The sequence below is a fragment of the Spermophilus citellus genome (genome assembly GCF_964194105.1).
Source record: "Spermophilus citellus genome assembly, chromosome: 11".
In the NCBI taxonomy this organism is placed as follows: Eukaryota; Metazoa; Chordata; class Mammalia; order Rodentia; family Sciuridae; genus Spermophilus; species Spermophilus citellus.
The window spans coordinates 61566195-61580843 of record NC_138192.1 but is presented as its reverse complement, the minus strand read 5'-3'; positions in this window follow the sequence as shown (position 1 = coordinate 61580843).

The window sequence follows — 14649 nt, the reverse complement described above, 5'->3', positions numbered from 1 at the left end:
AAAATGGGATAATGGGTGTGTTGCAAAGGGATATTTTGAAAATTTAATTAGTAAATTTAAGTTGATATTAGTATGATGGGAAAAAAGAAATTTACCTTTAACACTGGGAATTTTAAATGGAAACACATGGGTATTTAGGTAAGTAGACGAGTGGTTGAAAAGAAACAATTGAAAACGAGTGTCTCTGAAGCGATGTTCATGGTGACTAATCTTTGAGTGCTCTACAAATAACTTAAAATGTCGTTTTTTATTGGGACCGCTCATATTTGTTTTGTAATTTATTACAAAATTATTTGCAATGACTGGATTATAGAATTTGGCTATAATACATTCACCAGCAAGAACACAAAGAATTACAAAACTAATTACAAGTTTACTGAAGCCTTATAGCAATGTTTGCAGACCCAGGTTCTCCAAATCTAGCCACTAGTAATCCTTCATATTCTCTGTCAAAGATAAATCCTGTGTTATCCCTTTGCCTCATCCATTTTTCATTATAAACGGTGCTTCATGTGAGAATGTTTTGTTATGATAATTTTAAATGTTTTCTGTACTTGTCAGTGATTTTAGTGAATTTTTTTTTGCAATTTTGCAATAGTTGTATGAATTTGAAAGTCTCCAATTATATCATTATTTGACTTCTTTGCAAGATCAAATCATTTGCCTATTACCTGTCATGTATCACCAACAATAAAGTTGGCTCCAATTTGCATAAGTGTACTCCTTGGTACCAGGGAGATTTGGCATCATCTTTTGACAGAACAGTTCACTGTTTTAAAATATGTCCTGAAAAGAAATCATGAATTCATAATTTTAAGAAAAAAAGACTACCATGTCTAAGAACTGAATTGCAAAAAGAAAGAGAAGGACCAACCAAAAGCAAAAAAAAAAAAAAAAAAAAAAAAAAAAAAAAAAAAAAAAAAAAAAAGCTGAATAACTTCACATTCCAGTTCTTTAACACACCAACTATCACCTTCTTTGAACATAAGGACCATTAAAACATCTTCTAGGAATTGCCTTGTGTTCAGGAAGCGGTGTAATAATGGGCTTGATATTCTCAGCAGAAAAAAACAAAAAACAAAACAAAAAAAACGACCTTTGACTTCTGGTAGCAAGAGGAACTCTAGTGACATTCAGCAAGGGTAAGGAAGGTGGACCTCTTAGAAATTTACCGATTTACCATTTAATTTGATTACTAATTTCACTGTAGGTGAAAGAGGTAGAATAATTTGTTTGATAAAACAATTGGAATCTTCATGGGAGTCACAGAATTAGTTCAGGGGACTAGAAGTTTGACCATCTTTGAAGATCTAAGAAGTAGTTAGCATTTTTTTTTTCCTAGGGAAGAAAACATTAAGAATCTCTTTGATAATAGTTGTATCCTAACCTTTAGAATATGTGACACGAATTTCTGTTGATTATGAAAGCTGCTTTCATCTGAACTACGCTTTCAATGATATACTGATGAAGAACATCTTCAGTGGCTCACACATTTTAATGAAGATGTCCAATACAAGCTGGACACACTATTAAGGACTCCAGTCTACTTGTAATTTCCTAAAAGTAAATTTACTCTGTTACTGACATAAAAAATACAGCTCTATCAATGTCACCTTTATGTCAGCAAACAGATTAAATGCTCCTAATATCCAGCGTAATGACATTCTGTATGGTCTAGATCACATTTGTGATAGTATATTTGATACAGTTGTAAACCTTGGAAGAATATGCCTGCCTAAGAGAATAGCTTTTTTTTCTGGTCTTAAACACATTACAGTTGCCAGTGTAAATCACTTGTCAGTCTATGGCAAATGTAACAGTGCTTTAATCTGAAAAAAAGGAGAGAAATAAAGTACAGATAATCTTTTTGGCTATTTTCTTGGCACCATCATACATTGGAGACTGACAGGTCCTTCACTTGAGTGACAGGTGTCCTTTGAAATGCCTGTGAATCAGTATCTGTACAGACTGTTGAAATGCATATTTTCATCCTTATCGTAAAGGAATGGATGGGCAAGATAGGTGCTGTTAACATTGCAAATAGCTCCAGAATTATTCATTGTCAGCTCCAGGCAAAGAATAGGGGAAAGTTTTATTATTCACCATGCACAATAGCAGGATGCTTAATGATTCTCAGTTACCTTGGCAGAATTGTCTGTCGACTTCAGGCACTAGCAGTGGGTGACACAGGTCTGGCCAAGTGTTAGAGCAAGATCATACATTCTGGTCCCATTTTAATTTCTAATACATTAATCTTTCCCTCCCAGATGCACAATGAATATTCCATAGACTCTTGTTTGTCAGAAGCTGTCTGGCTTTCATCTATTCAGGTGGTTTCATTGACTGTGAATGCGTGCTTCAAAGGCCTGATCAGTCAATGACAACTGTCTCACAATAGCATTGAGTAATGCTTCCCTTTTTTCTTTTCAGGCATCTGATAGACAACTTTGACACCTGATCTCTAGGGACCTTGTGGAGTCACTCAGAGTTCTTAAGAGACTTCCTTTACTTTATCATTCCAGAAAGAATTGTCACAGGTGAATGTATCGCACTTTCTCAGGAGCTGAACCTGACCCTTGAATCCATCTCATTTGCACTGCAGGTTTCACAAAGAATTAAAATGGATTAAGTTGGCTTAATGCTGTTTTACAAGCAAGCGGAAGGCATTGCACCATTCATTTTTAATTTTAATCCTTTGTCTTAGCCTGTTAATTACTATTGTTTTAAGTTCATTATCCTAGCATGCACATTGTTTCTAGTTGGATGTTAATGCTTGTAAGCAGTGTCCTTACTTTTGCAGGTACTGACCCTTCAATTGTCAAATTAGTCCATGTCATTGCTGAACAGCCAAGTCTGTAATCTACAATTTTCTCTTTAATTTTTTATTCTTCTCTTGTCTCTAATTAATTAAGCAATAGCCCTATTGAAGCATCTTGTACCCAGACTCAAGTTCAAAAGCATTAAAAAGGAGAAGGAGAAAATGGAAATTGGATATGTGATTTCTCATTTTTCTGACAACCTTGGGTCAGATGAATTCTATCGTATTCTGTTTTGTCTATAAAGTTTGTAAGACATGACCATACAAAGCAATCTGAGCTGTATTTCATATCTTTCCACAACTTTTGTCAAAGTTTTCATTAGGTACAATTGGAGTCCTACAATAATAGAATTGAAAGCAAAGTACAAGGAAGAAAAGACATAGCTGAGCAGTAACATGAAAAGTTGAACCAGTCCTAGGATTCGAGAAACTCACTTCTGGTACAAATCAAAGCGTCTACTATAATTCCCCATTTCAATGCAAGAATTATCTCCACTATGGAGTCATGACTTCAGCCAGGTTTCTAATCATTTTATGTTCACAACCTTACAATTTCAAAGTTCTGATCATTATGAAGTTCATCTTTATTATGAATTGCAACCTACTACCCAATAACTTCTACCCACTGAGCAGAGTGCTGTTTTCTGAAATTACACACACACACACACACACACACCCCACTGCGTTTGCCGTGTGACTACTCTTCAATTATTTGAAGCATATTCTTTCCTTAAGTAGCAAATTGTTGAGACCCTCTTGTAATTCTAGTCAGTCTGTCCTGCATATGATTCTCTTTCATTTTCTTCAAGGTACAATCTCTTGTCAGAGATGAGACACATATGGAGACAACCTGGTTTACCTCAAATATCACTGGCCACATTTTCTGAGTCTTCTTTGCAGTCTTTTTCTCCTTATTCTGTTCTGATCTCTATATTCTAAATCTTCTGGTTCTAGGCTTTTGACACTTTCTTTATCTATCTTTATCTTTCATCTGATCTCCCAGCTTTTAGTGACATCCATATATCACTTTCTCCCTAAATTACCCTCTAATACAGAATTCTTCTGAGAGCTTTAGATTCATACACACACTTTACCACTCAATATCTCCACATAGTTTTATAACAGATATTTAGTCCTTTTCACATTCAAAATGAAATATTTTGCTTTGTTTTTCATAATGATTGTTAAATAATAGGCCAATCTCTTCCTTTTTCCAATCCTAGATAGCTAAGGAATTACCATGTCTAAAGTGGAGATGAAATTGAGAGAGATAAATGAAAATGGTAGATTTTGTGATATGAGAAGAACAGCTGTCAAAACCTAACACCCATAAAAACTGGGAAGCCTGACAAGAGTCTCTCCCAACAATTAACTGGTACACAGAAACTCCTTTCCTTGAGAAGACGGTAAAATAGAAGTAGGGAAGCATGGAATTCTGGCATGATTTTCAATTGACTGGATTTTAGGGAAGGAGTACTCTGGTCCTATATGTAGTGATGTTGACTCTCAGTTATTTTTACCTGCAGAGCTCATGCAGAATAAGAAATCATCAATTCAACCTGAAGGCAGTTGCATTTGTTCTAAGCCTCAAGTTATAGCTACCAATACATATATGTTTACTCACATAGTTTAAGATAGCTAGGAACACAAGGAAATAAGACACCATGAAGGAAAAACACCAAACCAAACTGAAAGAAAACCCAAAATAAACCATGGAGACAAAAAAAAAAGTGATAAATATTTTAGGTCAGAGACTTACCCAAAACTTACTATAAAAGCAACTTTGCTTATAGAAAATAAGTTTGAAGTTATCTACAGGTAGAACTTTAAAAATAGACAAACTGCATTTCCAAAAAGGAAATACATAGGATTTCTAAGAATAAAAGAAATGCAACCTTCTGTTAAAATGACAAAATTAACTCTTGAGTATCACCTGCCCCATTTTAGTTAATGATATTTCCTTCTACTCAGTTGCAATGTTGGCATTTCTCTTAATCCAACAATAATGCTGTATATTATCCCTTTAGACTTTTTAATACTCTGGTAATATTTTCTTTTTCTTTTCTTTTTTTTTTGCATTACAATTCTTAATACACATATATACCACAATTTTTCTTATCTCTGTTTGTATATAAGGTATGTTGACACCCAATTCAAGTCTTCATACATGTACTTTGGATAATGATGACCATCACATTCCACCATCCTTGCTAATCCCCTGGCTCCTCCCTTTCCCTCCAACCCCTCTTCCCTATCTAGAATTCATCTAATCCTCCCATGCTTTCCCTCCCTACCCCACTATGAGTCAGCCTCCTTATATCAGAGAAAACATTGGGCATTTGTTTTGGGGGGATTGGCTAACTTCACTTAGCATTATCTTCTCCAGTGCCATCCATTTACCTGCAAATGCCATGATTTTGTTCTTTTTTAATGCTGAGCAAAATTCCATTATGTATATATGCCACATTTTTTTTTTTTGTCCATTCATCCACTGAAGGACATTTAAGTTGGCTCCATGGTTTAGCTGTTGTGAATTGTGCTGTTATAAACATTGATGTGTCTGTGTCCCTGCAGTATGCTGTTTTTAAGTCCTTTGGGTATAATCCGAAAAGAGGAATAGCTGGGTCAAATGGTGGTTGCATTCCCAGATTTCCAAGGAATCTCCACACTGCTTTTCAAATTGGCTGCACCAATTTGCAGTCCTACCAGCAATGTATGAGTGTACTTTTTCCCCCACATCCTTGCCAACACTTGTTGTTGTCTTCATAATAGCTGCCATTCTGACTGGAGTGAGATGATATTTTAGAGTATTTTTGATTTGCATTTCTCTGATTGCTAGAGATGGTGAGCATTTTTCTCTTCCTCAAAATATACACCTAAAATGCCTTCCTCCAGCTTGCAAAGTCCTTCATGACCTGACTTCTGAAATATTTTTTCTTATGCCATCTACTCAGGGGCTTTATGCATCCAGGCTAACTATCATCTCAAACTCTTCACACTTACTTATATTTCTGTGTGCATTGTGTCCTCTGTCACATAGAATTTGCTCAGATGTTAGCTTCACATCTGCCACTTTCCTGTCTCTTTACCTCTCCAATTATTCTCAAACTTGTCTGTTTTATTTTATCATTGCATTTCACCTTTATCTGAAAATATATCTCTAATTGTTATTTTACTAATAAGACTTTATCTACCTGGTTCAGTTACTTTTAACATATTTTAAAACCTTATCTGATAAATAGTATGGGCAAATAATATTTATAGAATGATCAATCTACTTTCATTGGGTCCTATTATTGACAAAGTAACTGTAACTATTTGTATAAGAATACATCATTGGCAAGTTTTTATTTAAAAATTAGTCACTCTTTTCCCCATTTTTCAGCTTACAGAGTTATTAAATAGTAAGAATAAAAACATAGCTTAGACTATGCATAATATTGATTAAGGTACACATTTTGTCTAAAACTAGTGAACTGGGAGTAGCCCCCAAAGGCCTTCAGGTTGTATCATTGTAAACCTAAAATTATGAAAACATCTAAGTCTTGTGTATTGAAAATACAAATGTTTGAAGATACACATTTTAAAATAAAACGGGCTAATGGGCCAATGTAGGGCTGGTCCAAAATGGCTACAGTTAGGCTCCCTTACCAAGACTTCTGACAGGCTATAATTTTAACATGCAGTCAAGGTTATAAACACTCTGATTGAGTTTATGTACTCAAGGTCATAAACATTTGCTCTGAGCTTATGTCCACTAATGTGGCCTTTTAACAGTGTGCCTTCTTTGTCTGACCTGGATATAAGGGCCTATGGAGATGGCTTGGGAAACTAAATGGAACTGATGGGCTAAATGGCACTGACTTGGAGCTGACTAGGGGCTATTGCTCCTTCCGAATAAAGTATGTCTACTATCCCAACTGCATCTTGCATTTTCTTCCACCTGCTGGAATCCTGAATCTATTTCCTGGGCCTGAGGCCCTGCCCAGCAGCCAATAAATACCTTCTGATTTATTTATCTGCTTTTATGTTTTAGGAGCTAAACATGTGACTCACATAGTAGTTTGAAAGATAAAAGGCTGTTGGATGTTAGTAGGGGATCACAGTAGCCCTTGAAGGAAGACAGCTGTTGAATTACAAGAGAAAAAGGAGAGGAGCGTGTGGACTGAAAGAGGAAGAATTTTAGGGGTGAAATATTTGAAGTTTTCTTACGTAGAAATATAGGCATCTACATTTTAGGAAGACTTAGGTTAAGCAGAAGGAGAAACTACAAAAGTGTTTGAAAGGCAAGCAAAAGATTGTCATTTTAAAGTTACTACTTGAAAGGAAAAGTGGGACTCAGTTGAAAATGGTGATCGAGTATCACACCATGTCCTTGTTCATAGGGACTATTTTTAGTCCCCATTTTTAAATTGAGTAAGTAGAAGCCTAGAAGTGTTAAAGAATTTGTGCAAGTCAAATGATCATTTAGTGATGGAAACATGACTTTGGCCCTCATCTTTCTGATTCTAAAATCCATTTTCTAACTCAGTATTAAACAATCTCTGTAAGACTTTCTCTTTAGCTTTAATCTAGGGTATGGAAGTTCCCCCAAGAAACCCTGAAGCTTTTCATAGACTCCCTTTTAAAATTTTGCTATTGCTCTGTGTATGTGTGTGTGTGTGTGTGTGTGTGTGTGTGTGTGTGTTATTTGTAATAACACATTGAATTTACAGGGCCTGAGGTTTCCTTGGCAGGCAGCCATCTATTCTCACCTTCTCGAGCTTGTGGCTACAACAGTTGGCATTCCATTTTCCTGCCTGCTCTTTTCAGACGTTTCTTCCATCTGATTAGTCATTTAAAATCTTCCTGCAGTGTTTGTTGATCTTCACCTGTTTGTTGCTTTTCCTGTGTTTAGAGGTTAAAAATGCTATGTTGGTGCAAACTTAATAAAGCCTAACAAGAGATGAATACTCACAACCATTTGAACTAAGCAGATGGCAAAGCATAGTTTGACAGTTGAGTGGCTTACTGGTATGCCTGCCTTCAACTAAGAAGAAAATTGTATTAGGTTTAATCTATAGAATAAGGAACTCAACACAAAACGTTAATGCCTAATTATACTAATTGGTTAATAATAGTTTCTATAAAATTTCCTTTTAATTTGCTAGCTACAACCCCAGTGTGTAGTTGATTCCTAACAAGCCTTATAATAAATTTGATTGTTATTGCTGGCAATAACATTTTTTAACAATGCATCTCAACCTACTTGGGAGGCAATCTCCTTGTGGCTTCTGAATATATAATGGATGGACCAGCCCACTGGATCATCTTTACTCTGAGAATCAACAATCAGAACCAGGAACAGCAGGGAATACATTTTAGGCTACTCAATTTGATGAGAATCCCTCATGCATGATTAGTAAGTGCTCAATACATATCAGTGGAATGAAGGAAACACTACCCTCCTTGAGGTGGAAGCAATCAACAATGACCAGAATAGCTCTGTGTGTAGAAGTAGTCTTGCTTTAAAAAGTGTAGACATTTATTTGTTCAGACAGTAATGATCATTTCTTTCCAACAAGCTCCTATATGTATTCTAGAAACATTTTCCCTCCTCCTTTGCTTAGATATGCCTCTAAAACTAAGTTGTGGCTCCCATTTTCACCCTCATTTGCAGAGCGTCCCTTTATTCACACCATGCATATCCTTGGCCAGGGAAATAGGGCCAACAGTTTTCTAGATCCTCATTTTCACTACTTTCCCTTTCTTGTCAATGTCATTTAAAATTGGCTTCCCACAAACTATGATAGCTTTGGTATCACAGTCGAGGTTTCCTGTTTTGGCCTTTCCCGGTCCTTTTAAGAGCCACTAAAAATATTAGACAGGTCACTACTCTAAAATTAAATTCTTTAGCTTTTGGCAACTTATACCATTGGCTACATTTTAGATCTTGACCTCAAAGAAAAGGTATTTACTTCTAAATTTTTTTTGGAGGTACTGGGGATGGAACCTGGGGTGCCTTACAACTGAAATACATCCCCCACCCTTGGTTTCACCAAGCTGATGTGGCTGTCCTTGTGCCTAGTAGCATCCCAACTCACTGGAATTACAGGTGTGTGCCACTGGGCCCAGCTACTTCTGAAATCTTAAAACCAACCATCTTAGCTCCATCTCAGACTCCCACTGTATCTCTTTTTTAATATTAATAAAATTGCCCTTTTATTTTGAAATCAACATTTTAGTAAACTTGAGCAAAAAAGGATATCTTTCCTCCTGGGAAATCCTATGGAATGTCTTTTTTTCTTTTATCCCATTTATTTTTCCAGGAAGTATAGGAAAATTCTATTCTCATACTTTTTTTGTCCGAAAAACAGACTTTATTTTTAAACACCTGTATCATTTGATCTTCCAAATCTTAAAATTTCCTGCTTACTCTTTGGCACATCATGGGCTGATTTCTGCTATTCTACTCAATTGAAACCCCTTTCCCCAAAGTCACCAATGAGACTATTAACAAAGGTCTTATGTGACTAGAAATCCATCTAGACATTCTGTCATTCTGTACTGAATTTCTACCTACCCACAGTTCCTTCAAATGTTACCCTTACATTTGTCTTTCTCACTCTTGTTCCTTGATCCTTTACTTTGCTCAATTTCCCTCTAAGTATTAGCAGCAGCCTGTGTTCTTGTCCCCACTTTCTTCCTGCTTTACCCTCTTTACACTTCTTCTTGAGAGTCTGGTCAAAATCCTTTATTTGAATACCATTACTATTTTTATGCAAAAGATTCTCCCACATCTCTGACTTGTTTCTTGAAGACACATTTGCACAAATGCCTACTGAATATCGGTACTATCTGTACTAGGGACTTGCAAACACAACTTGTAAAACGCACACGCTTTGTTCACGAGTCCCATCTCCTCTCTGTCCCTAAACCTGATCCTCTTCCTCTATTCCCCAGTCAGGAGATTAATACTCCCACCTACTCAAGCTCTTAAGCCAGAACCAGAGACATCCTGGGAATCGTCTGCTCTACTTGTCGCCTTGTCATCACATCCTCTCCTTTTCTTCCTCACATGTCTGCTCTCTATCTCACTACTGCCACTGGCTACCTCAGATCCCCTTTATTTCTTACCCATATTACTTACAACCGTAGCTTCTTCTAATTATCTCACTCTTGCCAACCTGCACTCCAGACTTCTGCCATTACTTCTAGGATTAAAATTATCTACTGCTTCCTGGTTTGGATACAGACCAAGTGCAGAGAGACAATGATTATGCATTTAAAGATCAGCAGCTTCCTCCTCACTTCTTGTCACGTTAATCCACCACACTGATATTCAAGTCACATCAGTTCCAATCCTTTCCATATCTGCATCTCTCATCCCCCTAAAGCTTCCTTCATCTTCTACCCTTCTCTGCCAGAAGGCTCTTCCTAATTTTCAAAGTTTCATCTAAGTTGTCTTTTGAGTAACTTACAGTATTCTGTTATAACTTTGTGTAGCTGTCTCTGGTATAATGCTTATTGTAGCTGTCTTTTTTTTTTTTTTTTGGTAAATTGTTGGTTTCTTGGGGATATAACCTCTCCCTCAGTTATAAGAATTTCACATGCTACGTATAAAATAATTATGTATTGAAATACGGGTGGGTAAAATTATAAAAATCAGGTGAGCATTCTATGTGCCATTTACCTGTTCAAATGGCAGCATTAGAATTATGTAATTCTGTCCCTAATATTGAGGAATCCAACAATAACTTATTGTTTTACCTTTCGTACCCAATGTCTTCATTTTCAAATGTTCATTTTGGAGTCCGTTGCGATCTTTTCCCACTGATTTTACTGTGGAAAAAAATATAGGAGAAAAAAGATAAATAAATTCCCTAAAAGTAAGAAGACTCCTTTTAGAAATTAACATGAATTAAGATAAAAGTCTAGTGGAAACAGTGTTAGGGTCTTCATATTTGGCAAGGAAACAGTTTACTTAAAAACCTTGATGTGAGAAGTTAACACAATAGCTCTTTATCAAAAATACAATCAGGCTCAAGGAAGAGCAGCTGATTAATACATAGATTCCACTCTCATTTCTTAAAGATTGTTCTAATAATGTCTTTGCTTGAAACTCTCCTTCTTTCGTTGTAGTCAGCAGAGCCTGCGAGTGAACAATTTTAGCAAGTATATTCAAATCTTCAAATCTCCTGTGTTAGAGTCTCTAACCACATTTTCATAGATTTCTAGTGAAAGTGAAGAATTTTAGTATTTTTTATTTGGGGATGGTTTGTGCCAAGACAGGGCACAGACAACTTTTTTTTTTTTTTTTTTTTTTTTTTGTAGAGTGATGTTGACACACATCTGCTCAAAGGTTTCCATCCAAACTGATTCAATTGGCAGGAACAAGCTCACTCCTCTTGATGAATATCAAAACTAGGGAGTGAGTACTGAAAAGAGGATAGGCATTTTACAATTTGTCAAGATATATATTCCAGCACTTATTAAAAAAAAAAAAAGCACCAGGTCCAACTTGAGCTAATAAGCTAGTGACTGCTTATCTTTCATGATTGAGCTTCAAAGGAATTCCTAACAAATTGAGCCAATTATTATATTGCCATGTATTTTTTTATTCCTTCCTGTTAAATCATGCATTTGGTGTTATATAGAAGTTTTATTCTTATTAAAAAATAACCAGTATGTATGAGCTTATGAAAGGAAACCTCACTAGATTTTTAAAAAAGCAAATGAAAACCTTCAAATCTAACTGGTGCCATATGGTACACTCAGAAACACTTATAAAAGAAAGTTAAACCTTGAATATATTAATGATTTTTTACCAAAAAAAAATGCCTGTTTTCCATCTTTGCATCTGAAAAGACTTCTGAATAGGGCATTAAAGAATACATTTCTGTACAAAAAAAAGTCAATTCAATAATATATATCTAGTATTGTTTTATGCTTATAAATCATATATAATTTTGAACCAAACATTAATATTATGTCTTAATATTGCTCTAGAGACTTAAAAATATCTACAGCTGATTTTCCACTTAAATATCTTCATTCTGTATTAAATGGTTTGTTCATGTGACCTTGATGTAGACAAAAGCACAACCAACTAGTTGTGTTATGCAGTGATGTGACTCCAGAGGAGTGATTCTTGATTCTCTTGACACTTATTTCTTGACTCCACATGAAGTCTCTTGCTTTTAATTTATGCTAATTTGTAAAGCATCTACTAAAGAGGCTGGCTTGATTCTTTTTTTTTCTTCTTTCAAAAAGCAAATGTGAATCATTCAGAATGCAATGGAAAACAAAGATCTGTTAGCTAAAGGAGACACCTGTACCTCTACACTTCCTCCCTGTCAGATTGTCAATGTGAAGCGGTCCCATCATTTAATAAAAACACAAGAGTGCTTTAATTTATACTGTATTGAAGAATAAGCTTCCTGAATATCTTTCATAAACACTGTACCCACTATTATACATACCTTCTAATTTTTAATGTATCCATAAACATAGCTTATTTGTTGAGATGGAGTATACTTTCCTATTAACACTAATATATATATATTAGTGTTAATAGGAAAGATATATATATATATATATATATATATATATATATATATATATATGACAGGATTTTCTTTTGGGCTTTCTGTAAGTTGTGAGCTTCTTTAGCTGTGCTGTATCCTTCATGGGGGAATAGCTGTGTGCAGTAAACTTATACTCTCTTCAATTTTTCCTAGGATCTTCTTTTTCATCTATGACCCACGAGTAATGTGTGTTTCCCAAGATCATGTGAGTATTTTCCTAAGTCTTTTTTAGTTAATAATTATTGTCTGGAAGAGGAGGCAGTCAACACAACTAAGACACCTAAATATCTCAGATTGGCACACACTTGTTGTTTATCATTCATTAAAAGTTGAAGTACCAAAATATTTAATTTATTAATCACTGTGTATCCTACAATGAGGCTTTTTAGTTTTAAAATAGGCAAGGTTTAATATACTTGAAAGTGGAATAAGAATTGACAATTGAGTAAAGTGACAGTGAAATTAATATAGTATATTGAACAACAACCATAGAAACCTAATAGTCGAACTAGTCATTTTGAGAGAATAATTGGTATTAAACTTAAACTCAAAATGTGATTTAGTTATTTAGGTATAAAATTATACCTAGTTGTATTTATAAAAAAAAAAGAACCATTTAGTTTTTGACATGTGATGGTTCATAGGATTTGTTCGTGGGATCACAAAGAGAGACATACTTAGCTATGAAAAAAGAAGGCAATAAATAGAAATATTTGTAGCAAACATATACCAATGAAAGCCTCTAAGTTCTGCAGAAAAGCTACTAGCAGCAAGTTGTGGGTTTTGATTTGGGGAGAAACTATAGGATAAGAAGACAAGGGATGCAGAAGAGCTATGGTTTATCCAAAGTTCCCCAGAGTGTCACTCAACACCCACTACATTACTAGTCAAATATGAAGCAGAGCAAGAATACAGGGGTCTGTATTGAGTGAGGAGAAGTGAGAATTCATGGGAGAAGAAGACAGGGCAGGTCTGGAGTCTTCAGGTGAGGCTTTTGAGTCCATAGGGGTTTTTCCCAGGCCTGTTTTTTAAAGTAAAATAATATGATGAATGGGAAAATCAAAAAACTTTTAACTGGAAACTTCCAATGAACTATCAAAACTTTGAAAATAAAAATCTTGTTTGAATTTTCCAGAAAATTACTAATTTTGACTAGAAAGTGCACTTTTCTCACCATTTTTCTAGAAAAAATAGCAAAAGAAGAAAAAAGATGGAAACTTTGAAGAAGAAACACAACAGAATGAATGAGAACAAGAAAGCATAGAAGACTAGTAAGCAGCTCTGTTTAGTACAATAAAAGCCATTTGACAGTGTGGCAGTGAATAAAGAAGGTATAGTTCACCATTACCAAATAGAACTCTCAGGTGTGAAATGAGTGTATACTCTGGCTGCACAGGAGGTGTGGCTCTTTTGTTACAGGTAAACTCAAGCTTACACAGAAATCGTGTGGGTATTCACAAATCCATTTGCTTTCAATATTCAATATACATATTAAGTTGGAGTGCCTTTACAAATCTTCACAAATATATTTGGATATAAATTTAAAGTTTTTAATATATTGTATGTTACTATGGGGGGCAATGGCCAGCATCTCACTGGGAGGTCTTCTTCCTGCCCAGGAGGGTGTAAGCCACCCTAATACTTCAAATCTCAAATAATTAGTGAATAACAAAACACAGAGACTCAGAAATATATTTACAAAAGATGAAGCCCCTCATAGATCTAGTCCACATGGGGTGTGGAACTAAACAAAGAAAAGGGCTCTGGTGGTTTCCCTGAAGTGGAAATATTGGATCCAAGTTATGAGTTGCATGTAATTATTAATTACTTTTTTAAAAAGTACTCAGATAATTTATAAAATTCAGAAAAATATAAGCAGTATAAAAATAAAATATTTTCATATAATTAGGGCTGGAGATGTAGTTCATTTAGTAGGGCACTTGCCTCTCCTATGTGAAGCCCTGGATTCAATCCTTAGCACAACAGCAACAACAAAAAGAGGAAGAAGACAAAGAAAGAAATATTTAAAGGTACTGGTCTGCTTTTCTTCTTTTGTTTTCTGTTTCAATGTTCTCCCCTTCCCATAGGTTGTCTTAATTTTGTGTCATTCCTCCCATTTTCAATGTTTTTATATATCTTTATATGTGTATGAAAACAAGAAAAAGGTTTTGTTATGTACGTAGATTTGTATTATAATAGTATTACATAATTTATTTATTTACTTCTCAATAATTCTTAAAGTGTATTTTCTAGCTATTATTTTTT